This window comes from Falco rusticolus, chromosome 9 (genome assembly GCF_015220075.1).
Source record: "Falco rusticolus isolate bFalRus1 chromosome 9, bFalRus1.pri, whole genome shotgun sequence".
NCBI classification, from domain to species: domain Eukaryota; kingdom Metazoa; phylum Chordata; class Aves; order Falconiformes; family Falconidae; genus Falco; species Falco rusticolus.
Window position 1 is genome coordinate 48,074,306 of NC_051195.1, and position 19,384 is coordinate 48,093,689.

The 19,384-nt window shown below is 56.1% G+C and overlaps 1 protein-coding gene across 5 annotated transcripts in view; it reads right to left on the reverse strand.

The window, feature by feature from the left end:
- RXRA (retinoid X receptor alpha) overlaps nucleotides 1–19,384 on the reverse strand; it is a 118,615-nt gene that overhangs the window by 55,308 nt on the left and 43,923 nt on the right. The window contains exon 1 of one of the 5 annotated variants that reach the window (XM_037399380.1): nucleotides 13,774–13,796. The exons of the other annotated variants lie outside the window; for them this stretch is intronic. The gene's annotated coding sequence lies outside the window, so the exon portion shown is untranslated. Of the gene's footprint in view, nucleotides 1–13,773; nucleotides 13,797–19,384 lie in introns of those variants that run through there. 5 annotated transcript variants of the gene reach the window in all.

Genomic DNA, 19,384 nt, shown 5'->3' on the forward strand with positions numbered 1-19,384 from the left:
TGAGCCACGGAGAGCTTTGTACCATGGATTGCACTGCACCATGGAGAGCTTTGAGCCGTGGAAAGCTTTGCACCACAGATAGTGTTGTACGATGGATTGTGTTGCACCACGGAGAGCTTTGCACCGCAGGAGCCCACCATGGAAAACATTGCACCACAGAGAGCTTTGAGCCATAGAGAGCTTTGTACCATGGATTGCACTGCACCATGGAGAGCTTTGCACCACAGTGTTGTATGACAGGATTGTGTTGGACCATGGAAAGCTTTGTACCACAGAGAGCTCTGCACCACAAATGGTGTTGTAGTACAAGGAATTGTGTTGGACCACGGAGAGCTTTGCACCGTGGACAGCTTTACACCGCAGATAAGTGTTGTACGACAGATCGTGCTGCACCACAGAGAGCTTTGCACCGCAGAGAGCGCTGCAGGAGCCCCTCGTGCCAGCTCCCCTCCGTAGGCACACCCAGCCCCAGCTCACCCAGGGGCCAGCAGGCACATGGGGCTCCTCCAGCCCAGCCCCGACCCCCCAGTTCCCACACATGGGGCTGCCGGCTGTGCCTTTAAAAGGCGAGGAGGGGAGCGTGATGGCCGGCGTTTTCCGAAGGACCATTAATTTGCCAGCGTCACATGCTTCGCAGCTGCAGCCTGGCAGTGATTTATACGCCTCTGAAGTTCATCAGAGGGAAAAGTACTTTCCAGGCGCAGCGTATTCCCCTTCCCCTGTCTTCCTCACCGGCGTGAGCTGCCCGCATCCAGAGCCCAGCTAAAACGCCGAGGCCCCATCCATCACCCCCACACGTCACCCCCTGCCCTCGCCACCCAGCCCAGGCACTCCCCTTCTCCCCGGCATCTGCGAGCAAAAGAAAACTTCCTCTGGCTTCCTCGCCTCTCTGACCCACCGATGAGAAAGCCATTAATTAATAAGGGGCAGCACTGATCTGGCTCTTCGGCCGGCCAGGGGACCAGCGAGCCCCCTCCTCCCCATCACCAGGTCCTGTGGCCAAAATAAACGGCAGGCAGAAGGCAGGCGTCCCCCCCTCCTGCCGCCACCCCCCTGCACACCGTCCTCTGGGGAGGTTCAAAAGTTCAAGATTTTCACATTTCCCTAACGTTATTTCAGGAAATTGCTGGAGAAAGGAAAGACGGCACTGCCGAAAAGGCAGTCCGCGTGTGGATATAATAACACACATAATCCCGAGGCAGGACACAGTGTGCGCCAGGCGTGGCTCGCAAGGACCCCCGTCCCCACCCTGCATGGCACCCACCTTTTATTTTTTGGCTCGGGAGATTCCTTGCACACCGCTGACTTTCGCAGAGTTATTCCTAAAGCAACGCCGAGAGCAAAGCCCGGGCTCACCCACCACCGCTCCAAAGCAAAGCAGCCCCAGCCATGGCAGATGCCGGGAGATGCTGCCACGAGAACCACGGGCTGGCCCCCAGAGCCACAGTGCTCAGAGCACCAGCACTTACTGAATCGTAGCGGCTGGGGTGATGGCGATGCTGCCCAGTGGGTTCAAAGCAACGCTGAGAGCATCCCCCGGAGCAAAGCCCAGGTGCCAGGCGTGCCAGCCCAGCAGCACGGGTGCCTGGGTTCCGGGCCCAGGTCCCCAGGGAACTACAGCTTGGCCCCAGATGTGCACAGGGCTCCCTGCAAATGCTGTCATCAGCTCTGACGTGCTTTTGTGTTACTTTCTTCCTTCCTCTTGAAAGCCTTCAAATTTCACATTTGCACAAACCTCAAAAGTTGCTCAAAAGCGACTGAGTCACACCTGGGTTCTCATCAACATCAGGTTCAGCTACAGTCTTTGCTGAAGGTTCATGGGAAAGGTTCATAAAACTACTGAAACTCTTGGCAAACCTGAATTTGGGGTTATAATGAAATATGAAACTCGACTACTTTCATGTGGTTTGGGGTTTTTTGTTGCAAAACATTTGGTGCAGCAGCTTTGGGTGAGAGCACAACAATCTAGTACACGACAGCGTGTCCATAGGAGCGAGGAATTCAGATACACCCCGGCAGCATTCGGCTGGCAAATGATTAACTCTTATTTGAAGCCATCTCATTAGCGCAGGGGCTGGATCTGTGCCACCGCATGCTCAGGGACGTGGGGCAGAGCTCTCAGCGCTGGCAAGGACCCAAGGCAGGAAGATTGCTTTGCACCGGTGCACCACTACGGCTCCAGCAGCGATGGAGCCGTGGTCATGGCAAAAGTCCGGCTCTGCACCGAGGCAGCCTGGCTCTGCCAGCACCTTCTGCACAGACATGCTGTGCCATAGCACGGCGAGATGTGCCCCGGGCAGACTGCTGCCAGGCACCCATGGGAGCAGGGGGATGGCACCCATCGCATCCCAAGGTCCATCTCATTCAAACAGGGCACCGCACGCCTTTCGGCTGCCAAGGGCAACCTCGGCTGACCGCAAAGAGGGGCTGGGAACCCTTCATGCCCAAGTATCGCTTCATTCCTTCCAAGCACACAGAGAGGGGGATGTTGGTTTGGTTTCCTGAAGGTTCTTTTAAGCTTGCCAAGTTCTTTGGGTGTCCGGAGTTAGAGCTTCTGCTTTGGGGCCACGTTGGATTGTGCTCTGGATTGCCCATCCTGCAGCGTAGTGAAAAGCTGGCTTGAAGCATGGTAAGACCTCACCTACACCATAAGGACAACGGAGGGAGAAGGAAGAACAACGAGCTTGCCTGCACTGGCTTCGCTATTTCCAGTTGGAAAGTGGTGGTGAAGACAACCCCTTGAAAATGAGCAGCGTAAGCATCCCAGATTGATTTCCTCAAAGGAACGAGATGATGAGCACTTCCCAGGTATCCGTGACCCTCAGCCACTAAACCCGTGCACATGCTCTCCGAAGGCTCGCTCTCCTCAGGGTCTGGAGGGTCACTTGCCGTGACAGAAAGTGGCTGATGCATCTAAGGAGGTGTGTAAGGCAGAGAGCAGCACCTGAAGTCTGCGTACGTGCGAAGGTGGCAAATTGGCCAAGCAAACATTAATGGCAGTGAAAAAGTGTCTGCATCCCTGCTCCCACTGAGATGCAGCGTGAAGGCGATCTCCTGCATTCCCACAACCTGCTGGCATCACCCAGACCACTGCAGGCAGGGAAGAACCGTGAGAGATCAATATCTGCATTTTCACACCTGCCCTTCAGGCTCTGCACGGCATCCGTGGCCGGGAGGGAGCTGGGAAGGTGCAGGGACAGGGACAGGCTGCTGACAGAACTGCTGGCACTGGGCACTGCCTCCGAGAGACACCACATCCCAAAGGAGAGAGCAGGACACCCAGCCCAGGCACCCAGAGGTCAACCGGAATCCAGGACATTTAGAAGGCCGATTAAGGAAGTTTATATTAATTACAGAAATGTGCTAATACCCTGGGAAAGCCACCAACCCTGCAATGTTGTACAAACACGACACTGCTCTTCCTGAGCCATTGCCCCCTGTGGCACGCCAGCAACTAGCTCCCCCCGAGTGGCTCAGCCCCCCTCCACCACAGCCTTCATGTTCCCCCCCTCCATCCTACCTCTGCCATACCTCAGCCCCATCACTCCCACCTCCTCCTGTTTACAGCCCTGGGGCCATTTGCCCCCCCTTTCTTATACATTTTAAAGCTGCCCATTTTAAAGCACTGCTGAAAATCCCCGGGACAACCCAAATAGGTTTCTAGTTGCACAGAAACAAGCGACACCGGAGCCGAGATGCAGCACTGGGATGTTGGGTCACTTTCTGAACACAGCCCAGGCTAGGAAGGGCTTAAACTCACTCATATCTAAACAATAAATAATAATAATGTCGGGTTTTGCAGTGCACTTCTTTCAATATGGGCTGATTAATGTATTTGTAACGAGTGACGGTAAAGATTTTCAAGCCATCTAATTAGAAGGCTGTTTCCTTTCCAGATATGCCCAAGTCCCTTTGGAAAAGGAAACTTGGCCTCCAACGCAACCTCAGTGCTGTGAAAACGCTACCCTGTGTCCTGAAGATTAATCAGATGCTCAACTTCCCTGGGGCATCATTTGCAATTCCCAACCTCCGATACCCTGGCGCCGCCTCCCCTGTGCCTCCCGCTGAAGGAGCAGCCAGCGTCGTGCAAGCTCTGCTCCAAAAGGCACCAAAAAACCCAGGGAGGTGCTGGCATGCAGAGCCGTCCTGGCTTCCCATGGCAGCGATGGTGCCAGGGGACAGCCAACACAATGGGGAGGAGAATGGGACGGTGCCACCCTGCACGCGCCCATGCAAGGGATGCGCGCACGGGGCAGCTCATCCTATTCATCACGGCGCCCACAGCCCGTGTGGATGTACTTTTCCGTTCGTGTCTGGCATTCCCAGAAAACACTAACTTCATTATTGATTTGTGCTCATTTGTCATTTTTATAACCTGGCCAGCACTTCTCCTGAAGGCCGTGACTAATTCCACTTCCCCAGGCTGGAAGGGGCGAGAGCCTTTAACTCTTTCGGGACGGGCTGTGCCCAGGGGCTCCCCAGTCGCAGGGCACCGATGGAGCCCCCTGGGTGCCGGGCAGGGCAGCGGCTCAGCGCTGGGGTTCGCACCCTCCCATCCCTTTCTCCTGCCTGGAGCAGAAAGGCAGATAGTCCGGGAGCTGAGATGGAGCTGAGTGATGCTGGCTGCTGGTAGGAGAGAGCTCAGGGGAAAAATGGACTTTCCACCCATTATGCCAAAACAAAGCGTCTCCCGCCCAGCTGGAGGGGTGCTGCATGCCCACGCCGCCCCCGGCCAGCGGGCAGAGCCAAGGGGAGGGCAGGTTTGCCTGCCAGCACTGGTGAGCATCCAGCCTCCAATGTGCACCCATGGGGCTGGCAAACCAAGCCAGCCACGTGTCCTTCCAGCACCCTGAGGGCCACAAGGACCTCCCTGGCCAAACTGTCCCTTCTGGCCAGCAGACCCTATGCCAGCACGCTCTGCCCTTCTTCAGGACCTGCAAAGCCCTGGAGAAACTGATGCCAAGGAGAGGAACCACCCGGTTGCACCTCCAAGCTAACCCCCGGTCCCCCACCCCACAGCAGGCAGCAGAGGGTACCCAAGCCATGCCTGCAACTGCTCCCCACGCAGCCCCAGCCATGCTCAATGGAGAGGTTATCCTCAACAGGGCATGAGGACCACCTCCTTGAGATGCTCATGCATCCTCAGGTGACTTCTCATCAAAAGAAAAACCAGCAGCAGGACTTGGTCTTGGCCTTGGCACACTCTGCTCCTTGGGGTCCAGCAAACCGAGGGAGCAACAGTAACTCCTAAGTGACTCTCATAAATGTCTACATACAAATGAAACTCCAAATATTTCGGGCAGGTTGCAATAATGCCTGTCCATGGCAATGGGGAGAATATGCCATGATGTGGGGGGACACCTGGATACCTGCCATCCCACTGGAGAAACCAGTGACCATCACATTCCAGGGGAAAAACCCCAAGTGCTGGCAGGCTGATGGGACCAGGTCTCCTTCCCTCCTTCCAGGCACTTCCCAGAAAAGTGTCAGGATCAAACTCCCAGAGGAGAAGGTCCATTGAGTTTAACGCAGCAGATGCTGTTTCCAAGGGGTGAGATACGGGGGAGTACCAAACATGACATCTGCAATTATGGAAAAGCCAGATAAAGAAAATCAAATCTCATGCTTCAGGGCATGGGCTGATGGGTACAAGGGTCAGGAAGGAATTTCCCTCCACTTACACAGCAGTGCACAATTGGGTCAGTGCATTACCGGGTGGCACAAGTCCTCGATTGTTTTCCCCTTTCCTTTTCGAAGCCCTGCGATCTCGCCATTGTCAGATGAGCTGTGTCTGAGGAAGCAGTGGCTTAACCTGGTGTGGCAGAGCCGATGCTTCTCCCATCACCCGCCTCGCTGTGATGGGACTAGGATCAGCATCCCTAGTCCCAGCTGAAAAATCGCATGAGGACCTCGCTCAAAGCCGGTCCATTTGCCTTGCTGCTCTGGCACTGGTCTGCAGCGCTGCCTGCCCCCTCTCAGCCTTAATTACTTCTACTACAACGATCTAAATTATAATAAAAACTCCTCTGAGTAAGGACCTTTTCTTCTCCCATGTTTGTAAAGCGCTGTGCACACCTCTGGCATTATTTAAATAATAAGCAGTAGTAATAAAACCTGCAATGTTGGCTTAGAAAATAACTGCACTTGGAAAAGGGGCCGAATGGAGAGAAGCAAGCAAAGAGCACTGATGGTTTTGTTAACAGAGGTCGGGAAGTGTTTGCGGTAACAGTGGTTGCTCTCACTTTATGCCACGTCCAGCATCCTTTCTCTTCCTTAAGCAACTTCTCTGTGCTAAAACTTGCTTAGCTGGGAGGATCTAACCACAGGGAAGAGGCTTGAGTTTCAAATTAAAACAAAGCGAACAAACAAATGCAAAGATGGTCTGCAACATGTGTCTATCTGCACTCGACCCTTGCTAAGCCAGGCTTTGCCAAACCGCATGCTTCATAATCCCGACAAACAGTTATTGGTCTTTTCCCACTGCCAAGCAGCTATTTAGCAGCGATTCTCTGTCACCAAGGGTGGCATTTTTAAACATCCTCTGTACCGGTCTTATTCTACGCCTGCTGCAGCCAGCAGCTTGCCATCGACCCCACAAGACCACACTTTGCAAACCTTATCAAATAGGGTTGATTGGGGTTTTTATCAAACAAGACCTATGATTAGTGCAATCTGAAGTATTACATTAATTAACACTGACACTGTCTGATGACACAAATGCACCTGACTCTACAGTTTGGGGAGCCTATAGCTCCATGGGTCAGACAGCCAGGCTGGGGCATGGCATCGCTGCCCTCCTGCACCCAGGAACCCACGGGTGAGCCCAGCACCCACGTCAGGACCCTGAGCACCCAGCCAGCATCACCCACCCGACTCTGCTACCTCGCCATCACGCTGATTTGGAGTTTAGTGCAAGAGGAGTTGTCCCAGAAAGGTATAAATCAACCGGAGGCAGCCAGAGGGTGGGTGTCAAGCTCCGAACCCCACCACTATCCAGCAAACCTCACATCCACGCCGGCACATCCACGGGGCAGAGAGAGTCATGTCTGCACAGCCTCTGGGATCTGGCCCCGGGTTGTCAAGGGGAAGGTGGAATCAAAGGTATGAAAATGTACTGAATGGGAACTGGCATGCCCAGACTTGGTCCCTACAATCCAGAAGCTGAGCCAAGAAAAGAAAGCAAGCACAGACGGCTGGGATGGGGTAACGGGAGTTTCAGCATTGCAAACATGTTGCAGACAAGTGGGAGAATAATCTTCAGGGGAATGTTTGAAGGAGCTTGTGGTGGCTTGCTTGGGAAAAGAAAAAAAAATAAAAGAGAAATGGAAACAAAAGAAAGAAGAGAAGAAAAAAGCAGCTCTGGAGGCAGCTGGGTGCTGTGGTCGGGCGCTGCGAGGGCTGCGTGTGGCAGCATCCCCCAGCAGCACGGAGAGTGCTTCCTCCCTGCCGTGCGCTGGCGGGGCTGGGCACGGTGGCCAAGACTCGGAAAACAAAATCGAAGGAAGCGGTGGACAAGGCCAGGAGCCAAGCAGAGGCTGTTGGGCGTAGGGAAGCGCACGGCACCGGGGATCAGCGCAGGAGGACAGCACAGGGCTGAGGACCATCCTGCTGGGGGGCTGGCACATGGTGATGGGGAGAGGACAGGGCTGCGCTGGGGCTTCTGGGCTGCTCTTTGAGCTGATTCCTGTCCTTAGCATTATTTTTTGCCCTGAGGTCTGATATTTCAGTTGCCTGCGTGCCTCAGTTTCCCCTGCAGGTGATAGAGACACGAAGCCTTGCCTGCCCACATCCACCTCCCCGTCCCTTGACTCGGCAAACCCGCAGGCATGCCTGAACCCACCGCAATGCAGCGCTCCCACCGAGCCAGGCAGCTGTGGCCACTACGGAGAGGACCCTCGCCGAGATGCCCTCCTCCATCAAACACCCCTCTTGCACCACCGATGCCATCATGTCCCCGAGCCCAAGCAAAAGCAGAGAGGAGGAAACAGCCCCTTCCCCTGCGGCCCCATCCAGGATGGTCCCCAGCTGGCGGAGCAGCTCAGACCAAGCTGGGAACAACATCAACCATGCTGGGAACAAAGCAGTGGTTGTATCACGGTCACTGGGAGAGCTGGGAGGGGAGTTTCTTTTTTAAGTAGAAAAGCTTGGGGGGGTTGTTTTTTCTTTTTTTTCCTGTGGGTTTGCTTTTTCCCTTGTTAACCAAAAATGTCAACGAAATCAAGACCGTTCCCAGAAAAAGGACTGAAACTGACGAATTAATTTCATGTTTGGGGGGAAGGGGAGAAATAACAATGGAAAGTCTCAAAAGATCCCATGTCGACAGTTTTTTTTTAAAAAAAACAAGTTATGTATTGAAACAAATTCTTGTTTCTGATCCTCTGCAGTGACATGAAACTCTCTGCAAAGGCTGAAATCAAACCAAAATGTTCCAAGCAGCCCTTTCTGGGTCTCTGGGCTGTGTGGGAGCATGATGCTCCTGACTCAGAAACACTTTCAAAGCCCCAGGGTCTCCCACCAGAAAGTCATCCCCCTATCAAGCTCCTGTCCTCTTTATCCTTTGCTTTCTCCTTCTTGCACGGAGAAAAAGCCAGGTATGAGCAAGGAGGGCAGCTCCGTGCCCCGGCCTCTCTGCTCTACCCTGCTCCACCGACCCATCCAGCCGGCAGCTTGCATGCCACGCCAAGGAAAAGCCGGAGAAAACTTCATTCAACCCATCAAATACTTTCCCCTGGGCTCCCAAGGGCTGTGGATGTACCCTTGGGAGAAGGGTTGGTTCACCACCCAAAGCCTGTGGGTGTGGAAGAGGTGACACATGTCCCAGTAAGGCCACCTCAGGGGCAGAACCTGGCTCCAGGACCCCAGGTCTAAGTGAACAACTTCACCCAAACCATGCTCTGACACAGTGCAGTCTTGGGGGACATCAGAAGGTGACACTGAGCTCCAGAAGATTAAAAAAATCCCCCAAAAGAGAACGAAGAACTACTGGCTGAGTCGTTGAGTCAAGGTTGCACCGTTGCAAAGAGGTGTCCAGGGTCAGCCTGGGAGGATTTGGCTCCATAGCTCCAACCAGCATCGTAGAAATGGTGTTTTCCTTCATTCCCCACCACCTCTCCTCCTCCAACCCCGGGTTCCTGCCACAGCCTCAGATCTGCCATTGCCACAAGCCTTGCCTCAGTCTGCTTCAAATTACCGTAACAATGCTGGGCCCCAAGTGGACATGTAAAATGTCTCAAGTTTATTGTAATTGTAAGCCATCCCTAAAACTGCAGAGACATTGCTAGAATATTTCTTCCTCCTTTTAAGACCCTCCGACGACTCCAAGCCAGCAAGAGGGACGTGAGGACAGGCGGGAGAAGGAGCTGACTGGAGCCAGCTGCCTTTGCACGGGGCTTGCACGGCTGCGCTGGCCGGGCTGGGGCATGGGAAGGGGCAGCGGGGCTCCCCGAGGTGGTGCTGGGACGGGGTAATGTCCCCTGGGACACAGGGATGGCTGGGGCCGAGCGGCTGCCGAACCCGTGCCCCGTCTCCTGCTTCGAGGAGGGAAACAACACGGGGCAGAAGTGCTTTTGCTGGGAGTGGGACCACCGTGCATGGCTGAAAGCCCGTGAGCACCAGCCCCTTGCTGCCTGGCAGCTCCCTGCGTGGAGGCAGCTTGTCCTGGGTGCTGCACGCTGGCATCTGTGCCACCCGCAGCCGTGCCACCCACAGCTGTGCCACCAGCAGCCATGCCACCCGCCGCCATGCCACCCGCCGCCATGCCACCAGCAGCTGTGCCACCAGCAGCCGTGACACCAGCAGCCATGCCACCCACAGCAGTGACACCAGCAGCCGTGACACCAGCAGCTGTGCCACCAGCAGCCGTGCCACCCACAGCCATGCCACCAGCAGCTGTGCCACCCACAGCTGTGCCACCAGCAGCCGTGCCACCAGCAGCCGTAACACCAGCAGTCCTGACACCAGCAGTCATGACACCCACAGCCATGACACCAGCAGCTGTGACACCAACAGCCGTGCCACCCACAGCTGTGCCACCAGCAGCCACGCCACCAGCAGCCGCGCCACCAGGCAGGCACTGAGCCTCTGCCTGGAGCCCGCGTTAACGCTGTCACACAAATCGCACCTGTGAAACTGTTACAAGAATTAATTGATCATATAAGTACAGTAATTGGAACTTGCAAAGCATAGATAATTACCTTTTATTAGTTCCTGTAGATAATCCATTATGCACTGATTAGGCCTAAGTAAGGATCTTGTAGTCCTAGTTTGATTAATGGCAGATTATGGATATAAAACTCAAACGGGAATAGATAACTTATTCTTTTCTTTCATGCCTTAGGAGTACATCACCCTGTGAGTTATGGTCAGAAGCTTCCCAGGTGCCTGATTTGTCCCTGGGGAAAGTCAGGCACAGCTGAGATTCCCACCTGACCCAACCGTGGTCCCTCTCCCGTGGCCGGTACCAGCTCCCGATGCTCCCCAGTGGCTCCAGAGCCCCCAGCTCAAACCTCAGCAACGTGCCTGCTCGCCAACAGCCCCGTGTCACGCAAGGCCTGACCAGCTCCCTAACCTGTTTTTAGCTCAGAACAACTTGCCATCATCCCTCTCAACCCAAAGCAGCGAAACCTCTCCCAAGCATCTCGCCCCCCAGCTCGGATGCGCTCATTTCCATGGATGCTCAGACCATATATTTATTTTCTGCGACTCTCTGCCTGAGACAGAATATCAATAATTATTTTCCGCTTGCAATCGTCTGACTGCCGAATGCCATCTGTGGGGCAGGGGATGCTGCTCCTACGTTTACAGATGGCCAGCCCCCATGCCGGGCTCGGTGGGACTGTCCCTGCATCAGAGTCACCGTGTCCCCTGCGAGAGGGATCTGCCTGCAGCACGGGGGGTTCTGCTCCACTCACCATCACTCTCACGCCCTGTTTGCAGAGCAAGGAGCACAGGAGCAGGATGGGGGTAACCGGACAAAATCTGCCTGCAGGCTAAAGGAAGCTTTATTTAAGAGGAATAAATAAAAAATAAGACTGTGATTATCTCGGGCCACTCTCCAGCTGCCACCCAGAGACAGAACGGGGGAGGCATTTTTCAAGTGAATAAACAAAACTGAGCGGATGTGACACGCCGAGGCACAGGGACAGATTCCTCCTTTCTTCCTGGCCAGATAACCCCCTTATCAGCACGGCGGAGGGGATTAGGAAGGAGTGGAGGAAAGGGGGGAAAACAGCAAATGTGGGCAAGGGGAGAAAAAATACCCATCAGAGAAGCTGGCCGGAGGGAGCCCAGGAGCAAGGAGGCTGCGTTCAGCGCCAGGCTATTCATCCTGCACGCTCCGGACTGCCAGGGCTGGGGATGAATGAGATTTACTGCCCATTAAAATAAAGCCCTTTCTGTAGTTTATAAACAATGTTGCCGCTCAGTGGGAGGTTGGACATTTTAGTTCATTAAGCAGCAAATAATCTCTGTCACTTTTTATTTTTAAGTTTATTTACATGGAGGGTCGGGTTTTTTTACCCCTTCCTCCTCCTCCTCCTGCCCAGCCCCCCACCCCCCCCCCCCCGCCAGCAGCAAAAGTGCGTGTGTGCACGCAGCCGAAATGCTGCTCCGCACCGTGAGCTGGCTCCTCCTGTGGCCGTTGGCCAAGCCACTAAAATAATCCTGTTTATGCATCAAAAATGGTCCTTACAGTAAAAAGAAAGTTATTTCTGCCTAAAACCCAGGCGTGGGTGAATGGTGTGCCAGAGCAGCACTGCTGGGGGCACAGGCAGAGACTCAGCACCCGTCCTGGGACCAGGCGGCAGAACTGAGCCCTGGGGTAAGTCGGAGACATCAGCAGTGACTGCCAGGTCCCTGCATGGTCTGGGACACCAAAAGGGACAAGGACAGGGCTGCCAGCAGCAAAAGAGACCCCCGTGCTGGGCAGCCCGGAGTGTGGCACATGGAGATGCCCAGTGGGAATGCAAACTGGACCACTCGCTCAAGGTTCCTGGTTCAGAGCAGAAGACCTTTCCCTTGGCATTACAGTAATAGGCACATCTGCCTAGAAATGCCACCCCTGCCCGGGAGCCTTTGCTTGTGCAGGGAGATAGAGAGGGCAACACCTCGCAGGGGCGGAGGTGGTGTGCAAGGAACTGCAGGAGGGTGCACGGGGTGACACAGCTCCAGCAAAATCCTGGTGGCACCTCCAGCTGCGCGTGGCTGCAAGCGCTGGCCCCTTTCCAGCAGCTGGCAGAGGCAGCGGGAGATGCTGCCGGCCAGCGCTCCCCAGCCCCTGGCTCCGCACCAACGCGCTGCCAGCAAACTCCTCTCTGGCAGCGGAGGGAAACCTGCGCATCAGGCAGGATGCTGCCGGGGCTGTGGATGCTCTACCAGAAAAACACCCCGGGATGGCACCGTGGCACAGCCCAGAGCCTCGGCGGGGGGTCGTGGTCCCCTCTCCACCTCCAGCACCACGCGAGGCTGGGAGGGAACAAGGACATCTGGGAGGGTCAACACTCGAGCTAGTAAAGATGCTGTGATGGTCTTCTGCAAGGGGATGTGAACTCCCTTCTCAGCTAACTGTACCTTGGGCCATGGATACCCCCTGAACCCTGCTCCCACTGCAGTGCTAAGCAGCTCCTGCATCCTCCCCCGCTTCCTCCGGCACAGCCCACCACGCTTGGCTAAACCCCACCATGACTCAGCCCCAGCACCACTGCAGCTCCCTGGTGGGCAGAAGAAATCCCTCCTCATGTTATCTAGATCCTAAAGCACTTGAGCAGACGGCAAATGTGCAAGCCATTATATCATTCACTCACTATCAAAAGCTCACACAGAGGCACTTAATTACAGCCCCGGAAGCGCAGGCTTCCTTAATAAATCAAAGAAATAAAGTCAGGGATGATGCACTGAACAGAGGGGGTGGGGTGGGGGGAATAAAGAGCTTACAGTTTCCCACTGTGTGTCCCCTTTAGATAACAGATGCTCTCTTCTTAACCTCTCACTTCATCAGATCAGCTCCAGCTGTGTTTGGATCAAGTGCGCAGGCTGGCCCGTGTCCAGGCTGCCTGCTTCCCTGCTCCGGTGCCAGCTCCGTCCCTCCAGCTCGAGGGCTGGCTGCGCCGGGGTGGCAGGGAGGAGGGGAGCCCCCACCGAGCCAGGCCTGTTTCATTAAGCATATTTTACTCTATTCCTTCTTCTAGTGACCTAAACTCCTTCCTAAGAGCATCTCTGAGACTCTCAAAGAGGGCTGAACACCGGTCCCATCGGCACCCTGCAGCCATCCCTAGCCACGCTTCTGGGAAAAGCAGCGACGTCGCAGGAGCGATGCACGGGTATCACTCATTTCCCCTCGCAGCCCCATGAGCAGCCCACACCAGTGTAACATCCAGGAGACACCACTGTTAGTAAACAGCTTCCAAAGGCTACACTGATAGCTTCACGTCATCTTGGCCATAAATCACGGGAGAAGCCCCCCGGGACACCCCCCGCTCCCTGCCTCAGCACGCACCACCCACCTCCCTGTTTATTTGTAAGTGTCACCTCCTCCCTCCCGCTGGCGCGCAGCCCGCTGCAGGAGCGCGGTGATGAATGGGGCTGCAACAGCGTTAAAAGGAGATTCCTCACCGCAGAGCCTCGCCAGCCTCGGCCGGGGCTAGGAGTGAGCAGCCCCCCATGCTGGGCTCCCCCCCGCCTGGAGCCACTGCACCTGCACCCACCACCCCATGCGCTGGCATGTACCCCCACGGGAAAAGCGATGCCGGAGGGCTGGCAGAGCCCAGGTCCCCTTACCCGCCTGCAAACGTGCCTCGCAGCCCAAGGACCTTAGCGGAGATAAAGCCTTTGAGAAATCCCACTGCTCCTAATCCCCCAACAGCACAAAAATAATGAAGCATTATCTCATCAGGCCTTAACCCAGTAATTACCCAGGGGATGGCTTAATAAGGAAGGGACACCCACCTGCCAAATACAGCCTAAGCCTGCCTCCTGTCCGGTTACACAACACAAGGCTGGGCACAGCGGCAGCAGCGTCCTGCAGCCCCCCCGGACCGAGCCAGGCAGGGGAAGGGGAGCAGGAGCAGCCCCGTCCCCACACCGGAGGGGCTGAGGGAGCCCAGGTGCCCAGGAGACCCAACCACTTCCCCAGAGCCGGGGTCGTCACTGCCCCCAACATCCTCCTGGACCTAGCCAGGAGGAGGCAAGCCCTGCCACCAGGAAAAGCTGTCTGCCTCCAAACTCCCCAGAAGAGCCCCAAATCTCAGCTGGCGCAGTGGCTCGGCGGAGGGAAGCACCTGCTCGCAGGGTCTCCGTGCCGCCCTCCCCTCGCCAGCTCGGCTGGTGCTGTGCCACCTCCTCCCCGCACCCCACATCCTTCCTGCCAGCAGCCGATGCTCCAGCCGTGATGCCTGGATGGCTGGGAGAGGGGACAGCAGCCGGGAAGGCTCAGAGATGGGGTTAAACCCCCTCCCGGCAGCCTGACCTGCGGGTGCTGGGGGATGTTTCTAGCCCATCCTGCAAGACAGCTGTCTCCTCACCGCAACAGCCCAAATCACGAGCAACTTGGGCAAATCTTCGCCAGGGCTCTGAGTCAGACCACATGCCCTGCTCGGTTAACGGAGCTGGAGTGTGAAAAGTGAGCCGGCTGGAGGAGAGCGCTTGGGTTACAGCTCGGAGCAGCCGCTGCAGGGCTCTGACAGCTCCTGGCTGCTCCCCGGGCAGCGATATCTCCAGATCTTTTACAAATAAATATCATTGCTCATTATCTCAGCATTAAAGTTACATGCTGGGCGAGATGGGTACTGAGCTTTCCCTCGCTAATCTAAAACGGATGCCAGCGTTTCTATTATTAATCTCCCAGGCCGTGGGCTCCCTCCCCCTCCGCCGCTGCCAGCTCTGCCACTGCCACCCCCTGTCCCCACGGGAGGAGAGGGGACAGCGGAGCAGTTCCACAGCCCCTCTGTGCTTGTTCACACATGGCCCGGTGGCTTTGCTCCCTGGTTGAGCTGTGCTGCTCCTGGGGGGGGGAGGGTAAAGCCTCCCCCGACGCCAGGGCCGGGTGTTTCCAGAGGTTTGATTTTTGCTGAACCCTTTCCACACGCAGCCGCAGTGAAGACGAGCCAGTGGCAGGCAGTGTTCCTCCCCGGTGGTTCCTCCCTCCACAGCACCCCTGGGTGCAAGCACGCACAGAGCCAGGAGCATCTCAGGGGGCTCCTGTCAAGCCTCCAGACCAAAAAGGCCGGTGCCTGCAGACCAGCGACCTGCTGAGTGAGGGCCTGCCAGCCCCAGGGAAGATCTCTGCAAAAAACCTCCCTGCACCAGCAAGATGAGACCATAAGTTCCTGGGCTTGGTCCACCCCAAGCTAGAGCTGCCCAAGAGCAGCATGCTCACCCCAGCATCCCAATGTGCCGCAGACCGGCTGCCGGGAGTACGTGCCTTGCAAGGAACGGCGTGGGTTTGACTCCCACACCCTGCCGCATCCCAGGCTCCCGCTCCAGCGTGGCGTGGGGCTGAGCCACTGCAGGATGTGGCCTGGCTGGGCAGAGCCGAGCGCTGCCCTGCTGCCCACACACAGCAGCATCTCCAGCAGCCGCTTCCTCCGAAGCCAGAAGATACTGAGTCACCGGCACTGAGCTGCCCAGCTCATCCTCTCACTCCCTGCAGCTGGACTTACCGCCGGCACATTTGCAACACAGGGCCCACAGCATCTGCAGGAGCAGCAGCAGCAGCAGCAGCGTCAGGACAGGGATGGATGCGCAGCCGCCAGCCCCCAGCCTACCCCGGGATAAACGCAGTGCTTCCCACAGCCCAGCAGCAATCCACGGTGCACTTTATCTCTAGGCGGCTTTAATTGCGGAGATGGGTATCGCAATTAGATGTTGGCTCACTAAGAGCAACCAGAAAGCGGTGGAAACACTGATCACCGGGGCTGGTTGAAGACAAGCTGAGGCCGCTGCGGAGCAAGGAGGAGAGAGCCAAACCCCAGGAGATGGCCTTGTCCCCGCTGCCTACAACACACAGTAGCCCCAATGCCCAGACAAACTCTGCTGGATATTGGTCTTATATACAGAAAGTCCTCCAAAGTCCCAATACAGAAACTTTCCCCTCCCCACATCACACACAGAAGAACCAGGGAGAAACCGAAGCAGATTTCCCATTTGCCCGGGAGGTGTGGGCCAGCCTTGTGGGGGCACATGGGGTTAGTGCCTGGGACACCCACCCAGTCCCAGCTCCAAGCACCATGAAATCACCCACCAGAGCCCGAGACACGCCGAGGTGATGGCACCCATCACCTCCCATCCCAGGCCAGCTCCCCTCCCCTCCCTTTGCTTCTCTTTTTTAAGAAAACAATTAAACTGTGTCTTTTTTTTCTATACCAACGCTGTCTGCAGGGTTGCTGCATCCTCCCTGGCTCCTAACCCCCCCTTATCACATGTTACCCATGAGAGGGGGGCGACCCCAGCCCCCAGCCAGATTCCCGCAGTCCCCACAGGATGAGGGTGCCTTGTGCCAGACATTCCCTTGCCAAGGGGGGATGTTTGCCTGTGTCCCCTGCCTGTGTCCCCTGACTTCAGGCAGCCCGTGTAGGGAAATGAACGCAGATTTCGACATCCTTTGGTTCATCAGCTGCTTGTTTCAACATCCCCACAGTAAAGCCTCAAAAAAAGCACACCCTGTCACTCCCTCACAATCTTCCTTCTGCTAACTAGGCTTTATCCAGAAGCCTATTTGTCACCTCCAAATAAATATTATTAACCAAACTGGCAGGTGTCTGGGGCTTCCCACCTCCTCTGCTTTCAGCTGTGCTGACACCAAAGCTCTGCGGAGCGCCCAGATGTCGGCTGGTAACAGCTCCAGGAGTGTTTCTGCTGCCTCCTTTGAGCCTGGCATTCAAGTAACTTCTCAAATCTTCCCACTAACCTCAGCGGGAACACCCTGGTTAAGGGACATCTCAGTGCAAGCAGATGCAGGGGTGGTGGATGAAAAAGCGGGGTGGGAGGAAGCCTTCCTTGGGCTTTTCCTTTCGGTAAAGTCATGGACTTGCAAGGAATGCAAAGGCCCAAATCCAAGGGTCAGTCCCACAAGGACAGACCCTCCCCAGCCCTGCCACTGCAGGTGTGGAATAAAGACTTTCAGGGTAAAATCTGCTCCTTGTGTGCCAAATGCAGAGATTCTTGGTGGTCCTCTGCCTCCCCGGCGGCAAAAGCTCCTTGGAGGGAAAGACTCCAGCACTGTGAGCACTTTCCTCCAGCTCACGGGCTTAAAGAAATGTCTACAAGCCACCAGCATGTTGGACTTTTGGGCTTGGAAATGGAACCCCAGGTCCCAGGCTCCAAAGCTGCACAGGAGATGAGAGGGACACAAGCCCCCTCGTGCATAGCTGGGGGATCCATCCCCAAGAGAGCCCATCCAGGAGAGCCAGGCCAGGCAGAGCCACAGATTGCTCCTGTGCACCTGGTGGAGGAGACATGGATGAAGATGGAGACAGCAAGAGGTGCAAAAGGAGGTGCAGCCAACACCTTCTCAAAGTCCCAGGACCTCCAAGAGCACCTGTGGTTTAAATAGGGGGCAAGCCCTGCACCCCAACATGGCGCCAAATTGTAGAATTGGGAAAGGAAAGGCAGAAATAGCTGCAAATGGGTGCTGGTTCCCAGCAGTGACCTGTGAGAGACCCAGAGCCCAGCCCACAGCCCCTGCAGGAGGGATCCGACAGCCCCATCCCAGCCTGCCACAGGGGAGAAGAGCCTCGCCGGAGCGGACGGGCACGCTGGCAGCGGCGGCCAGTATTCCTGCCACGAGCCCGGGGCCAGCAGCAGCCAGGGGGTGCAGAGCCAGCCAGATGTGTGCAGGCTCTGTACGATGGAACGCAGCCCAGCGTGGGGCTGCAAGGTGATGCTGTTGCTGGATAAGGCCCCACAGACCAGGAAAAAAAAGCTGCACAGTGCAGGGCTGCACCCCTGCAACGAGCCACTGCAGCTGCTTTGCTCCCTGAGCACCACATTCCACCCATCAACCAAGCAAGAAAAAATGAAGCCGAGGAGAGCAAAAAGGGATGAGGTGAGGGAGGGTGGGGTGCATACTGCAGATGGCTCCAGCCCAAGGAAAATGCCCTGGAATTCATATAAAACCTGCAGGATTTAATTATCAGCTTGCTTTATGGGGCAGGGCTGTGCCAGCAGCCTGCCCCTCTCCCCCGGTTCCCCCTTTCACCAGGCTGGATGTTGCCTCCCAGTGCCGCCGGCTGGGGCTGGGGCTGCAAGGGAGCCAGAGAGACACCAACAGCTTAGGGAGCCAGAGAGACACCAACAGCTTGCAAAACCCTCAGTATTCCCCCGGCCAGACTCTGCCTCACTGGGACAGGAGGACCAAGGTTAATTTTAATTTTAGGGCATTTGATTTTCATCGAGTCTCTGGGCAAAGCCCAATGTCCCTGGTTAACCAACAGAGGCTTGTATTCGCCCATTTGGGCTCTATTTGCCCGTTGACTTGGCAAGCAGGTACCAGGACCCTCATTCAGCAGGAGGGCTGGGACCCCAGGCTCACTTTTCTGCTTCTGCTCAGGTCTGCCGCCCAGTTTCCTGGGGGCTATGCCCACCCCCCGTTGCTGGGAGCGCACAGCCGGCCAGCCCTGTGCCCACCTGGGCAGGCAGGGCACTTCGACCCGTGTTGCGGAGAGGATGGGGAAGGGGCCGTGTGCCAGTCAGGCAACACGCCACCCAGTTCTGCAGCCCAATAAAGTAAGAGCCACTGCTGTGATAGTTCATCACGGAGCAATGGTGGGATAGATTAAAAAAATACTTTTGCAAAGAGAGTTCCTTGTCCTGCCTGCTCCGTGGTGGTACGAGACCAATGATGGGTTCCCTGGCTGCCCTCCCCATCCCATCTCACCCTCCCTGGCAACACAGAAATGGCGATGGGATGGAAGAAGGAAGAAGAGAAGAAAGTCCGAAACAGACTAGCTGCAGCACAGGACGGTTCAACCACGGGAATGGAAACCTTTCCAACCCGCATCCCTGGGCATCCCCGAGCCCCAGCCAAAGGCCAACAGTAGCCACAAGAAAAGTGAAAGTAAGAACGTGAGTTTAGTGCTCCACTGCAATGGGAGAGATGGTCACGCCAAGGCATGGGTGCAGAAAGGGCACAGGGCTCCCTGTTCCTCCTGGGAACAGCCCAAGGCCAACTCGCCTCCCTCGAGACACAAAGCAAGGGATTAGGCACCTGATGTTCTCGGGACACCACTGAGCTCCTCTCCAGCACAGCCTCCCACCCAGGGTGATGATAAATCTGAGATTGGGAAACACTCAGATGCTGCCACAGACACGGGGAGTGTTTTAACAGCCTGGCCTCTCCCCCTCCATCCCCTGTCACCACTGTCACCGCGCCCCCTTCCATCCCTCCCACCCC